Below are 17,120 nucleotides of genomic sequence, written 5' to 3' on the forward strand. Positions count from 1 at the left end.
GGGAAAGGTTAGGCTGTATTTTATTATATGTTTTAAATGATATGTCTTTTAATGTCACTATTGGGCACTTTTGAAAAAAAAGTACTATATAAATAAATAAAAGTATTATTATCAGTAAATAGGAAGAAAGTGTGGGGAAAGGTAAGTGAATAGTATCTATCTATTTTCACATAAAATATTATATAGAGAGTGATGGACTTGGGCAATGGGATTAAAGAACAAGAAGGAAAAATTGATTGCTAAAAACAAATGTAATAACTATTATCTCTCTGCCGGTAGATGCTGTCTGGTGAGGAGTATAATGCCGGTGCTGATTGGTACTCATTTGGCGTCATTATGACCCAAATGGTTACAGGAAGACGTAAGTACCACACCACACTATTTAAAGCACTTGGCGCGGATGTAAAGGACATCGTGAAAAAGGTAAAATACATTTTAAATTTAATATTAGTAGTTATCACAGTAAATGATGCAATTTTAATATCTATAGGCAGAAAAGTTGCTTCAGCACTTTACTTGTGAGAACTATGTGCAAAAATCATTGTCTTTCAAGAGCATGTACACAACATAAACTAGACCATGTGACACTGCGCTAACAGAGACCGTTCCTGAAATGTGAGATAAATGATGTCTACTCATAGATTTCCTGAACAGAGATATTCTCCTCTCATACACAATAGGACATAGTAAAATACATAAAGATAAAGTACATTCCAGTGAAGTTGCATAGAACACCCGTAGTTGCATAGAGAGATCAATATTAGGACAGATATAAGGAATGATTTGTGGTTAGATGTTCTGATTGTAGAAATGTGAGATATACTACAGACCCCAGATCTGATCTCCTTATCGACCTCCTGTAGCCATGGACAAATCACGCTATATGTTTCTGGCAGCAAAATGTTTGTAAATTGATTGTATTGTGTAGAAATGCAATGTCTGAAAAAGTTTGTGCTCCGTGCTGAGTAAATCAAAGTCCCGAAATTAAAATCAAATTTCTCTTTCAGCTCCTCTGTAAAGATCAAGGCATGCGATTAGGAGTTCATGGAAACATCCGCCAGCATCCATTCTTTAAGCATATTGACTGGGTCTCGTTGGAAGCCCTTAAGGTTGAACCCCCATACATACCTGCACCTGTAAGTACACAGCAGAACTTGTACAAGCACTTTGAGAGCCTGTAAATAAATGTTGTTCAGCATATGGTACATAAGTATAAGGCACATAGACCTACTGAGATGCCGATATGTGTACACATGTATCAGATGTCATGCAACCATTTGACATTTCTTTTTATGCAAAAAAACATGTCTGCTTTACAATTATGACAGTGAAATTTAAAATGCATGTTCAGGGCTAAAGAAAGATTACAACAAGGCACATTTGATTTCCATCACTATACCTAGATTTCCATCTAGGCGCATGGGCTTGCAGAGCAAGATGATGATGTTAGTGGAAAACCACTAGTTTGCACTGTCAGAGGACTTGTGTAGAATAAGGGAGATTTGTACACATCAGGTAGTAGGCACCAGCACACCTACATTTCCTGATCATTGCAGAAACCAGGTTTTCTTTTGCACTAGGTCATCGCTGGTGATCTTTGGGTCTCATCCTAATTGTTTAATGTAACCCTTTTGTCCTTAAGTTGCATTTTGAGCTCCACATACTCAAAGTTGTCATATATAATATAGTATTTTAGAAGAAAAACTGAAGAAACAATGAAAGGGGTTTTAGTAGGTCGATCATGTTTACACTTTTGCACAGTGACTTCTAGAGATTAATTAGCCTCTCTGCACACAGAGATACACATCTAGTTTATGGAAGCGTCTCTCTAGAGCACAGAGTAGTGCTCCGGGTGGAACATCCATAAGAGGTGATGGAAAATCAAGGCATTTTATAGTAAGCACTGGGAGCAATTCATAAATTACCTCCACTGTGTAATTACTTTTATCTGACCAATGGCATATAATTCACATAATACACATGATTTACAGCTATACTGCATTAGCTTAATATATTTCCATACTAGAAAGACAGAAATCTCCCCACTAAATGTATTGGTTGTATCTGATGATCCCCTCACAAACCCGTGTTGTCCTACACTTTGAAAAAAACCATTTAGGAATCTGTGGTCAGAAAATAGTGATTTACAATTGTGATAGACTTTACAGTGTGTCCTTCCAACATTTCAACCTGTTTCAATATATTTTGCTGCTGTGATGTCATAACAGCTGTTGTTATTTTTTACATCACTCTGTGATACTTGTATATAAATATTAGAGATGCTCAGGCTCGGTTCCCCGAGAACCGAACACACCCGAACTTAGCATATCCGAGTACTGAGCCGAGCCGGCTCGGTACTTTCGCGCTTTTTCGGAATCGAAAACGAGGCAAAACGTCATCGTTATGTCGTTGGATCTCGGATATCAAGATTTTTGAATTCTATAAGTACCGCCCTCAACTGCGATCTAGCGCCATTTCACAGAGAGACACAGAAGGGGTAGCACAGTCTGTAGAGCAGTTGGGAGCAACACAGATAGAATAGAAAGAGGAGGGGTAGCAGTGTTCAACAAAGTCTACAGTGACATTCAGGATAGCTCCATTGATCCATTGCTAATTGTCATTGCTGAAATACAAATACTAGGGCTGGAAGGCTTTCTTCTGAGTTTGCAGTCAAATTGTCTGGTGTTATATAGGTTACACACAAAAAGGAGCGCTCCACTGCTAATTGTCATTGCTGAAATAGAAATAATATGGCTGACAGTCTTGGTCTTCTAAATCTGCAGTTACAGTGTTATACAGGTAACCCTGAATTTGTCTGGGTCTGATAAATGCATACATCCTTGGGGAGGGGGGGGGGGGGGTGGCCAGCGCTAGTCGCCATGTATTAGCTGTAGAAATACCTCAGTTATCCAAGAAACGGTTGGAGTGATCAAATGGACCATAACTGGTTTCATGATCCAAGGACAATTCCATCTTGCAGCACTTTTCTATTCTGCCACTGCTGTGTGCCAATGTTTCCTAGATGTGCTAGGAACTGCTGTGTGTTTGAGTCATTGCTCTGTTGCTTAGCTTCAGCCAGGTCGCTGCAGTATTTGTCCGAAAGTGTATGAAAATAATATTATGACCTGTGAGGTGGTCAAATTTGACTGCAAATGACTTGAAATTAGTGTTATTGAGGTTAATAGTAATGTAGGAACAAAAAAAGAGCAAAACTATGTGATTTTAATATATTTTAGCAATTTTTCTAAAAAATACAGATCCATAACCAAAACCAAAACACACAAGGGCGGTGTTGCCAAAAGCAAAACACAAACCTAATCCAGATCGATCCAAAACCAAAGCCAAAACCAGTTCACGGGGTCAGTGAGCATCTCTAATAAATATATGCTGCTTTCCTCTAAATAAACTCTTCTGACCTGAGTCATTAAGGGCAAAGCATAAAAAAGGAGTAACGTTGCACCTGGGCAAATCCATGTTGCGTTGGAGGGGGAGGTAAATTTAAAATGTGGGGACAGATTTATAGTTGGGGAAGGGCATGTCCTAGATCAACTTTAAATTTCAGTGTAAAAATAAGCTAGCGAGTATTTGTGTACTAGATGAAAAAACACCTAGTATTTAACTTATGTGCAAAATAATAAACTAGTTTGCACCACTTGCATTGTAACATGGCTTGTCCCGGAGAACATTTACCCCTTTTTTTGCCTTACTTTCCTTAATGACTCAGGCCCTTCTTATTCTTCCAGTACCACTGTAATAGTGTACGAGGCCAGAAAGCTCACATGACACAATTGGATGATTTGTGCAATAATATAGAGACCTCTGTAAAACTGTTATTCTGAGCGATAACTTTCTATATTTGCGCCACTTTTCTGATATCTCATTCAGCGATCTGCAGAAATGTTGCAAGAGCCAAAAATTTGCACCAACATGCATAAGGAGCCTGATTCATCTTTAGACGTAATTCCCTTTGTGCGCCCTATCTTGTGTGAAATAGCTCTGAGCATGCTCAGAAGTGTACCTTGCAACAGTGAAAGCAATTGCATGCAATTACTCTCTGAACACAAATGATCTCTGAACACAAACGTTCATTCACCCCTTCCTTATCCTATTCCGCCCCTCAAGTCGTAGGCAGTATAAATGCCTACGACTTGAGGGGCAGAATAGGATAGGGAAGGGGTGAATGAACGTAAGCAATGCACAGTAAGGCCATGCTGTGGGAGTGACAACACAGATGTGGTTGATTCAAGTCCTGGTTTTCTCTTCAGTACGTGTTTTTTAGCCACATCATTTGCACTAGCTACAGAATAGGTGTAAGTGCTGACTGATACTGACGACTAAGATACAGCAGTCTACATACAGCTAGTAATGTGAGATACGCTTGTATTTGAATAAGGTCAGAACTATGATCATGTTATGTGACCGTTATATAAACACAAGATGCCTCCGATGATGAGTCAGGCCCAAACTGCTCAAAAAGCAGAACAATTGGCAGCATCATAAATGATTTCTGTATCTCCTAAAAAAAATACAGTTATAGCTAAAGTACACTTTTGTTTTGCTTTTCTATAGGTAACGATCACACACTCACCCTCCAGAGAGATGGATTTAAACTGGATGGAGAAAGCAGAGGCCCAGAGACCATCAATAGCAGCCAAGGACCAGGCCATATTTAGAGGGTTCACATTTGTGACCTCCAAGTGGAAAACTCTCCCAACAGCAACGAGCCCGAGATGAGAGCAATGCTGGTTAGAGCAATGGTTTCTCAAATGTATATATTTTATGTGTTTGAATGTTCATGTCTATATGTCTTAACCCATGAACTTAATCTTAACAGAAAGTAATTCCGATAGACTGGTGTTAAATTTGGGCTGATGAGGCGGCTGCGCCCCTCCTGGACTCGACATTGGCGACCGCTCAAAGCCAGCCAAGGGGTCCTTGGCAGGGGATGATGCAACAGGCAAAATTAAAGGAGCCTTAAAGGGACTGAACGCGACGAAGAGGCCTCAAAGGGGCTGAAAGTACCTCCCCAGTTAAATCCGATAGCTTCTTGACCTTATCCATAGGTAACCTGCAGCACCCGGCATCTGTGTCAATCTGAATGCCCACATAAGACAAGCGGGTTGCCAATCAGGAATATACGGTACCAAGGGGAATCCGAAGGAATAGTCGCCAAGCCGGGGTCGCAGTACAATATGGGTCACTCAGATAACGGGATAGTCGCCAAGCCAGGGTCAGAACGGGAAGCAGGAACTGTAGAAACACACAGGAGAGACTGGAGCAATGGAACCAGGAACACAGGCTAGTAGACCTGTTACTCTGGCACCCTAATGGCGCCAGAGCCAGGTTTAAATAATGGTCAGAAGGAGCTGATTGGCAGGCACAGGGAGGCGGTGATCAGCGCCTGACAGCAGCAGAAGAGATCCGGAAGCGAGAGGACTGCAAAGGAACTCCGGAGAGCAGCCGCAGCGGGAGGTCAGACGTCCGTTCCCCGTCTGACAGGGAATCAGCGGGGACGGCGTCTGACAGTACCCCCTCCCCTCCTCCCTCTCGGAGAAGGATTAGCTCTCTTCAGAAATTTAGCAAGGAGATGAGGAGCATGAAGATCGACCTCCGGAACCCAGGATCTTTCCTCAGGACCGTAGCCCTTCCAATGTACCAGATACTGGGGTTTGCGCTGGAAAAAACGTCTCTTCAAAATCCTCTCAACCTCGAATTCAGCACCTAGAGAGGTCTTGACAGGTGGAGGAGAAACAGGTTCCTTGAAGAATTGGTTGAGGATTAGAGGCTTCAACAAGGAAATGTGGAAGGCGTTATGGATCTTGAGGGAAGGAGGTAAAGAAAGCTTGTAGGAAACAGGATTGATGACTTGTGAGATAGCAAAAGGACCTATAAACTTAGGGAGCCAATTTCATTGATGGAGCTTGAAGTCGGAGGTTGCGAGTAGCCAACCAAACATGGTCTCCCACTTACAAGACTGGAAAATTTCTCCTATGATGGTCAGCCGCTCTCTTATGTCGTTGCACAGAAGTAGAAAGTGCTGTTTTAGTCTGAGTCCAGATTTGAGAAAGGTCATGGATGAGGAAGTCAGCAGCTGGTACTTGAGAAGAAAGAGCCTCGGATAGGAGAGGAGGCGTGGGATGTCTCCCATAGATAACGAAGAATGGTGAATGGCCTGAGGAGGAATGCAGGAGATTGTTGTGGGCAAATTCAGCCCAGTAAAGAAGATCACTCCAGGAAGTCTGATGATCAGAGGCGAAGCACCGCAGGAGACATTCTAGGTCCTGATTCACTCGTTCTGTTTGTCCATTCGTCCGAGGGTGATAGCCGGAGGAGAATTTGAGTTTAACTCCAATCTTAGTGCAAAAGGCTCTCCAGAACCTAGCGACAAATTGTACCCCATGATCGGAGATGATCTCCTGGGGACACCCATGGAGACGAAAAATATTCTTTAAAAACAGGTCTGCGAGTTTAGGAGCTGAGGGGAGACCTTTACAAGGGATGAAGTGAGACAACTTGGAAAAGCGATCTACCACGACCCAGATGGTATTGTAGTTGTGTTTCCGAGGGAGATTGGTGATGAAATCCATTGTGATGCTGATCCAGGGAGAGTCAGGAATGGGAAGAGAAAGGAGAATACCAGGTGGACTTTGTCTAAGAATCTTGTGGCGTGCACAAACACAACATGCTGATACAAATTTACGAACATGAGAACCTAGAGTAGGCCTCCAGTATTATCTGGAAAGGAATTCCTTTGTCCTCTTGTAGCCAGCATGACCTGCAAATTTAGACTCGTGGGCCCAGCATAGTAATTTAGGGCAAAGATGTGGTTCCACGAAAGAGCGTCCAGGAGGGGGAGAGAGAGATGAAGAATTGGTAATGGCCACCACCTGCATAGGATTCAGAATCATTTTGTTGTCTGAGAAGGCAAAAGAATCCGTATTATCAAAGGACCTGGATAGTGCATCAGCCTTAGAGTTCTTGGAACCAGGACGAAAAGTAAGGATAAGTTAAAACCAGGAAAAGAAAAGAGACCAGCGAGCCTGGCGGGGGTTTGGACATTGTGCCTCCTGGAGGTAGGTAAGGTTCTTGTGGTCTGTCATCACGGTCACAGGATGTAAAGCACCTTCAAGCAGGTGGCGCCACTCTTCTAGTGCCATCTTGATGGCCAATAGCTCCTTGTCGCCGATTCCATAATTAAATTCACAACCGGAATTTTATTTAGACAGGAATCCACAGGTCTCTAAGATGCCGGAAGAGGATCTCTGGGACAGGACAGCCCCAATTCCTACAGACGAAGCGTCAACCTCAAGAAAAAACGGTCTCTTCTAGTCTGGCTGTTTGAGTATGGGAGCCGAAAGAAATGCCTCCTTAAGAGTCTTGAAGGCCAATATTGCTTCGGTAGGCCATGATTTGCAGCAGACACCTTTGCGGGTTAAAGCTGTGATGGGACAGATGATGGAAGAAAATCCTTTAATGAACTGATGGTAATAGTTGGCAAACCCGATGAAACGCTGCATAGCTTTGAGGCCAGTGGGGAGTGGCCAGTTGATAATGGCTTCTACTTTTGTGGGGTCCATTTGGAGGCCGGTGCCAGAAACTAAATAACCAAGAAAAGGGACTTGAGAACATTCGAAAATACATTTTTCCAGTTTACAATATAAAGAATGTCTCTTGAAACGAGAGAGGACTGTCTTAACATGAAGACGATGAGAGAATATATCGGATGAGAATATTAAAATATCATCCAGGTAGACAATCATGAATTGATACAGAAGATCCCTGAAGATCTCGTTGATGAAATCTTGAAAGACGGCCGGGGATTGCATAACCCAAAAGGCATCACTAGATACTCTTAGTGCCCGTCACGGGTGTTGAATGCCATTTTCCACTCGTCACCTTTCCGAATGCGTATCAAGTTGTAAGCCCCTCTGAGATCCAGTTTGGAGAAGATCTTAGCACCCCTAATACGATCGAACAGCTCTGTGATAAGGGGGAGAGGATAACGATTATTGATAGTAATAGCATTTAGGCGACGGTAGTCTATGCAAGGTCTTAATGAGCCATCTTACTTCTTTACAAAAAAGAATCCAGCCCCTGCAGGAGAAGTAGACTTCCTGATGAATCCTCTTTGAAGGTTGTCAGAGATGTACAGGCACATAGCCTTCGTCTCTGGTAGGGAAAGTGGATAGACTCTACCCTTAGGAATAGTTTTGCCGGGTATCAGCTCGATGGGACAATCCCACGCACGATGTGGAGGAAGACTCTCAGCGGCAGTTTTGCTGAAGACGTCAAGGAACTCTAAGTACGGGTTTGGAAGCCTGACCTGGGAGTCAAGAGAGAGACAAGGTAGGCGGGTGGGTGGGAGTACCTTTGAGAGACACTGGTTAAAGTATGAAGTACCCCAGGAAGATACTTGGGCATGTAGCCAATCAAATTGCGGTGAATGCGTCCTAAGCCAGGGTAACCCTAAGATGAGAGAGTTGACAGACTGCGGAATGACCAGGAACCTAATCCACTCATGGTGAAGAACCCCTACCTGCAACCGAACTGGAGAGGGGATACAGGTGATGGAACCGTTGCTGACTCGGTTACCGTCAACTGCGGTTGGGACCAATGGTTGCGGCAAAAGAGAACAGGGTATGTGAATCTTGGACACCAGAGTGGCGGAGATGAATTTCCCTGCGGATCCAGAATCCACAAAGGCAGAACATTCCAGTCGGTATCTTTAGGAGGACAGGGAGTATGGGGACTGGATCCTAGGACAACCTCCCTTTCATTGCCTAGGAGGTGGAGATTCCCGGCCTCTTTAGACAGAAAGACAAAAGTTGACCGGATTCTCCGCAATACAGACACAAACGGTTCCTAATCCGACATTCCCTTTCATCCCGGGACAAGCGAGAGCGCCCAATTTGCATCGGCTCTTCAGCTGGAGGAACTGGAGACTGAAAGCGGGGAGCCAAACGAACAGAACGGCGATCCTGGTTCCTTTCAGCAGAGCGCTCTTGATGGCGGATGTCCACTTTGATACTAAGAGAAACCAACTCGTCGAGTTTGGTAGGAAGATCTCGGGAGGCAAGAGCGTCCTTAATGGGATCAGACAAACCTTGCCAATAGGTAGCCGTTAGAGCCTCATCATTCCATCCTAATTCAGAGGCAAAGGTACGGAATTAAACAGCGTATTGACCCGCTGTAAGGGAACCTTGACGAAGAGCTAGAAGACTTGATGCGGCAGAGGACACACGGCCGGGCTCGTCAAATACCTTTCGGAAGTTCTCGATAAAGGTGTCAGAATTATAGAGGGACCCATCTTTCCTCTCCCAAAGCGGGGAGGCCCAGGCCAGGGCTTGTCCAGTAAGGAGGGAAATAATGTAGGCTACTTTAGCTCTCTCGGACGAGAAATTTTCCGGTGCCAATTTCAAATTGGATGGAGAACTGGTTAAGAAATCCGCGGCATCCCTTGCGATTACCGTCATTCTTCTCAGGTGTGGGGATCCGTAGAGTCCTGGAAGTAGGGACATTCCCACTGGGAGGAGCAGAAGAAGCAGGAGCAGCTGCCTGAGGGATGTTCAGGGAATCCAGACGTGAAATAACCCCTTGTATACACTGTAGGAGTTGCGCCTGGTTGGATTCTTGCTGTTCCACCCGCAGTCCTAAATGGAGGAGGAGGTCTCGAGCCGAGGGTTCTCCAGTACCGTCGGTCATGGCCAGAGTTAACTGTCAGGCCGTAGGCCTTCTGAGGAATGTAATAGAGCAAAACACTAACTGGTATTAGCACTACTGAACTAGTAGGTGCGGAGTCTATCATACCCCTGGAACCAGGAACACAGGCTAGTAGACCTGTTACCTGTTATGCACCCTAATGGAGCCAGGTTTAAAAAAATGGTCAGAAGGCGCTGATTGGAAGGCACAGGGAGGCGGTGATCAGTGGAGAAAGCAGCGTCCCGTTGCCCAGCAACGGGACGGAGGAAGGGTGCATGCGCCCGACAGCAGCAGAAGAGATCCGGAAGCGAGAGGACTGCACAGGAACTCCGGAGAGCAGCCGCAGCGGGAGGTCAGACGTCCCTTCCCCGTTTGACAGGGAATCAGCAGGGACGGCGTCTGACACGTCTATGTTGGCCTGTGTTCTGGTCTCTAAGTAGCGTACCGCAAACATACAAAAACCTATTAACCAGTTAGGGAAACAACGAAACGCCTCTAAGCCTATGCTTCCTTTGGAGCATGTTGCTATGGCTTCCTTTCTCGTCTTTTCTGTGAGAGAGAACATATCCACATAATAACTTTTACGAATCTTATCCTTTACGCTAGGGCGAATTAAAGTGAGAAGTGTTTTCACATTTAACTAGGGGTCCGCCTAACATTACCGGACTAACAGTTTCCGGATCTGCGTTTCTATATGAACTCTTCGCTCTCTTAAAGTGCTGGCTTAAAATTCTTACAAGCTTTCACGCTCCCTGCTTTGAGCCTGAAGAGCCATCACTCGTTGTTGATCTAGGTGGACTGAGTGTTTGCGTTGACTGCGTGGTGCAAATTTCATGCTCATCCACTTGCCCCGCTTGCTTTTCCGTGTTTTCTTCTTGTGCTGCCAAAGTTGCTGCCACTGCGGACTCCTGATTACTCTCCTCCGACTGTTCCTGACTGGGCCCGGGTCTGACTTCTGTATTGATGGCATCTTGAGAAAGTGAGACAGAGGAAACATTCAGCATATCTTGAGAAATAGTTAGAGAGGTAACTCCTCTATCCTGACCTGGCGATAGTGACAATGTCTATAAAGCAGATTGTAACTGCATGTGCCTGTGGCGGCTAATCGGATTGCGGGTGCTTTATCTAGGTTTGATTGGCAGAAGTTTTGCTTGCTAGCCCAATGCTAATGATGTTGGTGTTTCATTCCCTGATTTTGTCTGGCAGATTATAAGGCCGGTATAAAGGACCTTGCTAAACATTCGGTAGCACCGGGCACCGTGAAGAAATATCAGCACGCTTCATAGTCCTGGGAAAGGTTTTGTGAATCAAGGGAGGTTCGAGGTAAGACTGAGTAGCAGTGCATTCTGTCTTTTGTGTGGCATTGTTTTCAGGCGGGTAAATCTAAGCCCTGTATGGTGTTCGCTCTGTCAGGTGTTTCCTTTTTGCTTCAGCTTAACGGTAGTCGTGATGTTACTAAGCATGTTTTGGTTTGTAAAGGTTTAAGAGGTTGGGCTAGAATCTCCCCTGCGGTGGAAGACATGCGTAGACCTATTGACAAGGGATTGTTAGTAGGTCTGATGAATGTGATTTTGTTAGTTGCTAACGATGAGTTTGTGGCTGCTTTGTTTCGGGTGGCTTTTGCAATGGCTTTTTTCGGTTCTTTTAGAATAGGTGAGTTGTTAGCTTTCTCTAGATTGGCAATTGGTTCGGGGTTGCTTCACAAGATTGTTGTGTATTAAAGAATGACAGCATAGCTTGTAATATCCATAGATCAAAGACTGATCCATTGGGTAGGGGGTGGAGGATTAGCTTGAATCGTAGTCAGGATATTGTAGTTTGCCCGGTTGAGTTAACAAGGTTGTATAGAGATATGGCCCCTGCCTCTGGTGGTAATTGGCTTAGGCATCGTGATGGGTACCCCCTTACGAAGTTCCAGTTTTCCGCTGTCTATAAGAATTGTGCTGCTAAGCTCGGTTTGAATAAAGCAGATTATGGGACTCATTATTTTAGAATAGGAGCTGCTACAGTAGCGACAGGGGAGCAGAATATCATGGCCTTGGCTAGATGGAGATCAAAGTGTTTTAGACAGTATGTTAGGCCATCCTTTGCGCTCTAGGCTTAATAGATGCGAATTGGTAAGGCTGACCCATGACATGTGTTGCTTGTCTTGTTAAAAGGAGGCGCGGAGGGATTTTTCCATTTCTTTTCCTCGGGGCCTGATTGGCTGGTGGCACCCCGGGGTTTCCGGTTTTACCTCCGCATGGGTCACCCTGAGTTGCGCGCGACTGTAGTAGTGTTTTTCCTTCATTATTATGTATTATTACTATTAATAAATTTGTGACCTTTTATTTTGTAAAAAAAAAAGTCTCTGTGTCTTTATTTTATGTTGATAAGTTAACTCTTGCAGAGGTAAAGGTAAAAGAAGTCAACAGATAAGCGGTTTAGATTAACAGAGGGCTGGAATTAGACCAAAGTAATATAAATGGTGAGGGTGCATGTTGGTCAAAAATATGAGGTGTGAAGATACCGTGTTTATCTGGCCCAATACACCCACGGATGCCTTCCTATGCCAGGAAAGTCTACCCAGTACCTTCTAGGATTCGTATAGTCACTCAGGCAAATGCAGTTATAAAAATACAACAGTATATTTATTGTCATACAAACAACAATAGAATATTATGTACACACAGTAAATAAATGCCAGGCAGGTTTACCACATCATCTATCCCTTACCCCACTAGCTTAAGGAGTTATAGTCACCTGGCTGTCCAAACTTAATGACTCATGGATCTCTCTCAGCTGCAAATATAGACTCTAGTAGAGAATGACAACTCAAAACCCAGACCCTGGGCAAACCCCTGGGTCTATTCTTCTTAACCATTGGTCAGTGCAGGACTAGGGGGTGTTGGAGAGGGCAGTGAAAATAAGCTGTCCTTCCACAGAAGCCCCCTGCTGGGATGCAGACAAAACATCTGGACTAGCCCTAAGGAGAACAATTGATACTATTTGGCTTCCCCTACTTCCAAGGATAAGGTAGCAGTGAGCCTCTCCTAAAATTAACCACTTACACTACTTTGTGATGTTACAGTGTTCCCAGCATTTCCATGCTTCCTATACAGGAAGGCGGGGGGGGGGGGAGAATGAATGCAGATCCAGCCCTCTCACCTGTATCCTGGACACCACCTGATCTTTACCCATAACCCTCCTGGCTTCACTTTAAGGACAATGAATAACATACTCACTGCCACATCTTCAATAAACAATACACAACATACATATTTACACTGAGCTACAATGTCCCCTTAGCCACATGTAATTAGACAATGCAGTTGTAGTCTGGTGAGCTGGGGAACAAAAGCAAGGGCTATAAAATTACTTGATATAATCCACATTATGTGAGCAACGAGAAACAGAATGGTTACAGGGTTATCACACTCGTTTCGTCACATGAGGTATAGCAAGAGTTAACTTAGCTGGGTGTAGTGGGAAGTAAGTCAGCCAATCAGAAGGGATGTAGGGGGAAGGCTTATATGCAGGAAGGCTTATAACGTATGGGAAGAACAGTTTACTTCCTCTTGCCATCCGGAGAGTTTACCCTCCCGCCCAGTCGATATTTTTAGTCTCAGGGTGTGTATTTGTTTGTCTTGTATGTCGAGTGATTTTCATAATTAAAGGTTAGTAGTGGCAGTAAGCAACCCAATCAGTGGCCAATTTGGTTACATTCGAGGCGTGGTAAGCGCTCTCCCCTAAAGGGATTGGGCAATTAGTCAGAATAACCCTTCAGGTTATGGGGCTCCGCTTAGGTGGGCGGGTCTCAGCTTATGTGCCAAATGGGGAAGATTGGCATTTAACGCCTAGATTTATCCAAATAATTTTGGACAGAGATTGCAAGTTACAGGTATGGCCTGAGGGCTGATTGGTCTGCTTATAATTGCCACCTCTTTTCAGCATATTTATCTTTCAATAAATTTTGATCTTTCATTTTGTCAAAACAAGTCTCTGTGTCTTTATTTTATGTTGGTAAGTTAACTCTTGCAGAGGTAACCATGGTAAAGGTAAAAGTAGTCAACCGATAAGCGGTTTATGGAAAATATATATTCACCAATAGAAATAAACTAGGAGGGCATAAAATCACAGATAGAGCTTTATTACCAATATGACAACTGGATAAAAATACAGACAAACAAAATACATTCCTTAAAAATCAATCCCGGATATCGGTACACATGGATCCTTACCACATATAGATGGTAAAACAGCATATAATCAAATACATGAATCCCCGCTAGGTGACTCCGGGATGCCGGCTTACTGTATCTGAGAATATCTATGCGGTAAGTAATCTCCGAACCTGACGTCAACATTTCAATTGTCACAATCTTTTTCAAGAAATGGAAAGAAGCATTCCTCTAGGTATTTAAACCTTTCTTAACCAATCCTCTACTTCAATCAGCAGGATTCAGGTGTAATCGGAATTAGAATAAATCACATAAACGTTCTTAAAACATACAGAAATAACATAAAACAACCTGCATCTAACCTTCTAATAGTATGTATACCATCTTTCAAACAAAACTGTGCATTTCAATTGATAAATAAATGGTATACGTGTTCTTTCACCAGCGCCGATGTTCATCAGATGTGTGTGAATAGCAAGATCAGTGCTGTCTTACATTTCAAACACTGATCTTCTATCAAGCTGTTTCACACCACTTATGTATATCCAAATGAATATTACTGAAGTACAAATGCTAATAATGAAATAAAAGATATAAACCAATTAAGCAGATGCCCCCCTGTCCCCCAGCCCATCCTGCATCTGCTGGCGACTGTCATCACCATCATCAGAATGTATTTGCACCAGCCCTCAGCCATCCACAATGTATGTAGTTACTGACAAGCATATCTGCGTCTCCGTGTGGGTCCTTAGTTCATAATAATGTGAACACGCCCTTAGTGTCCTCGGTCTACATTCTGCCTCTCCAGATGTAAGGAGGAGCAAGTACCACAATTGTATATGGACGACGGAGAGCACTTTATTGTGAGCATGTGCAGGTTTGTGTATTTTATGCTAAGCAAAAGGGGCATACACCCCACTCACAATGAGCCCCATAGTTGATAATGTTTTAAGATAATTTCCCAGGGCACATTGCTGCTGAGCAGTTTCACTTATACCGGTTACACAGAATGCAGTATAAGCTCACCTCGCTGCACTACAATCCCAATCATGACAAGTCTGCTAAATACTCTTCTTTACTAAATACTAACATTTCACGTTCCTAAATTAAGAATAGATGGTAAAGATAGCATCTTATATCTAGAATAGGATACATTTTAAAAGAAAAATAATACTCCGCCTCTAATGACCGTTTATATTCCCTCAACCTCCTCCTATTGTTGCCTGACACAATTGGTGGGAAAGGGAAGATTTCCTGTCTGTATTAATCCATACTCACTGATAGAGATGCTCTGTGGATTATGCAACTTCAAACAAGCTTGATCTTGTTCTCCTTTTTTCAAATTTAGCTGCAATTTAAAGTTGTAGAATTTTTGAACTCTAGAAGAGGTCTGATGAACCAATTTCGAGCATCTCTACCCACCAACAAAATACAGCTTAGTATGATAAAAGTCTCCTGTGCTATTAACACAATAATGGTGGAAAATAAAATGTCTAACAGACTGCATTGGACTACAGGTATCTTAGTAAGATCCCAATTAGGATACCACTAACTAAAAGGATAAACCACAAATGTAACCGGCCATTAGGTGAATTATACACAGAATAGTACCATGCTGTACAGCATCGGAATAAAGAGAATGAGCGACTAAGTGTTTTACACCTGTTTGGAACTTGAGGACTCCCAGGACTAGGAAGAGTCTGTGTGTTCCACAATAGGCATCCCACTGCCTTGTGACTCCCCGAGCAACTGGCGGTGGGCACCAATGTCACAATTTGGGGCATGGCTTGAAACAGATCTGTGTATGACCTGATGATCAGGTGGCCTACTTTGCAGTAACACTGAGGCTTCCACACATGTATCATGAATAGGCCATGATCAATTTCAATTTCCCGTAGAATCTTTTATTTCATACATAAGTGACAAGGTTTCCATCTGATGTTGGCGAAGGCTGCAAATGTATTATATGTGTGTGTGTGTGTGTGTGTGTGTGTATATATATATGGATGTCATTTTTGACACACACAATGGTTTGTCACAATATCCTCTTTGGTGATGTGCATATGGAAATGATCAGAAATTTATAATGGCCAATGGGAGCAGTTGGACAGAGTAGCACAGCCCTTCTTCAACACAACATTATTTTGGAATGTGCTTATCAAGATAACACCTTCCCTGCTGCCTAAACTAAAGGCTAATTACCATGAGCATTCCATCTGTGTGCAGATTATCTTTTATAAAATACCTCAATATAATTACTGCATTACAATACTAAAAATAGGAATAAAGTTATATTTACGAACCCACCTGGCATCCTTTAAGAATTGAACAATGGACAGTTTTGGATGAGAAGGGTTGTCCAGCACGATCAACCCCTAGTTTTAATGACCTGACTCACCATCTCATCCCACATAGACTTATACACACATACATATATAAATACGGGGAGAGGCCAGCCATGTGGTTTTAATCAGGCAAAGCGTGTGCAGGACCCAGAGCTAAAGTATTCATATATTCCTAGAGTAGGGAGCAGACTAGGAGACTGATCTATAAGATATATCTATAAGAAATACCTCTACTTAACCACTTTCCATTGCCATGGCAAAAGAGGACACAACTGCCCAAACATGAATTGGGTGATAACTTCTGCCACGGCAATAATGCTGGGTGGAATTTATCTCTACTGGAGAAAGACAACCAGTTTTCTTAATTAGTGGCAAAAATATATTATCTTTTGCCAGAATGGTGCTCTGAATGATAATTACGCCTGAAAGAGCTGCAACTATTTGCTCAAATGTGCTGTAACACAAATCAACAAATTTTGCATTGGCTTCGAACAGTCTAGTGTAGGCTTCTATAATTGTGGGTTCAACAATGCAGCACTATTATACAGACATATCAAATCTCCTATGATAAGAATGCAGTAACATACAGGTAATGATTTTTACACAGTACACATTGTATGTGTGTGTTGTGTTTGTGTGTGGGGGTTAGGGACTGGGGATTTTAAATGATCAGAAATTAACCTTTTATTAATTAAAACAAAGTATAAAACTTTAATACGCATTCATGAATTCATTATGGAGCAGTGTGCCTGAAACTGTTTAGTTAGCTCTGTGAATCGAGGCCACTGGAAGTAGAAGAGAGAGGCATTTTAAATCTTTCAAAAACGCATGAACATTTTTAAAAAGCAATCCTTTCTATAATTCTACAGTAAGGAATGCAAGTTTAGCTATACGTGTAATTAACCCTTTCAGTAGA

At 43.0% G+C, this 17,120-nt stretch overlaps 1 long non-coding RNA gene across 1 annotated transcript; it reads left to right on the forward strand.

Moving 5' to 3' along the window:
- The first annotated feature begins 362 nt into the window (after window positions 1-362).
- LOC142097068 (uncharacterized) lies at window positions 363-5,948 on the forward strand. The gene is made up of 3 exons (XR_012678110.1): window positions 363-423; window positions 1,008-1,136; window positions 4,570-5,948. It is a non-coding gene; the product is annotated as an uncharacterized LOC142097068 (long non-coding RNA).
- Window positions 5,949-17,120: the final 11,172 nt, after the last annotated feature.

Source organism: Mixophyes fleayi, chromosome 7, assembly GCF_038048845.1.
Source record: "Mixophyes fleayi isolate aMixFle1 chromosome 7, aMixFle1.hap1, whole genome shotgun sequence".
NCBI classification, from domain to species: Eukaryota; Metazoa; Chordata; class Amphibia; order Anura; family Limnodynastidae; genus Mixophyes; species Mixophyes fleayi.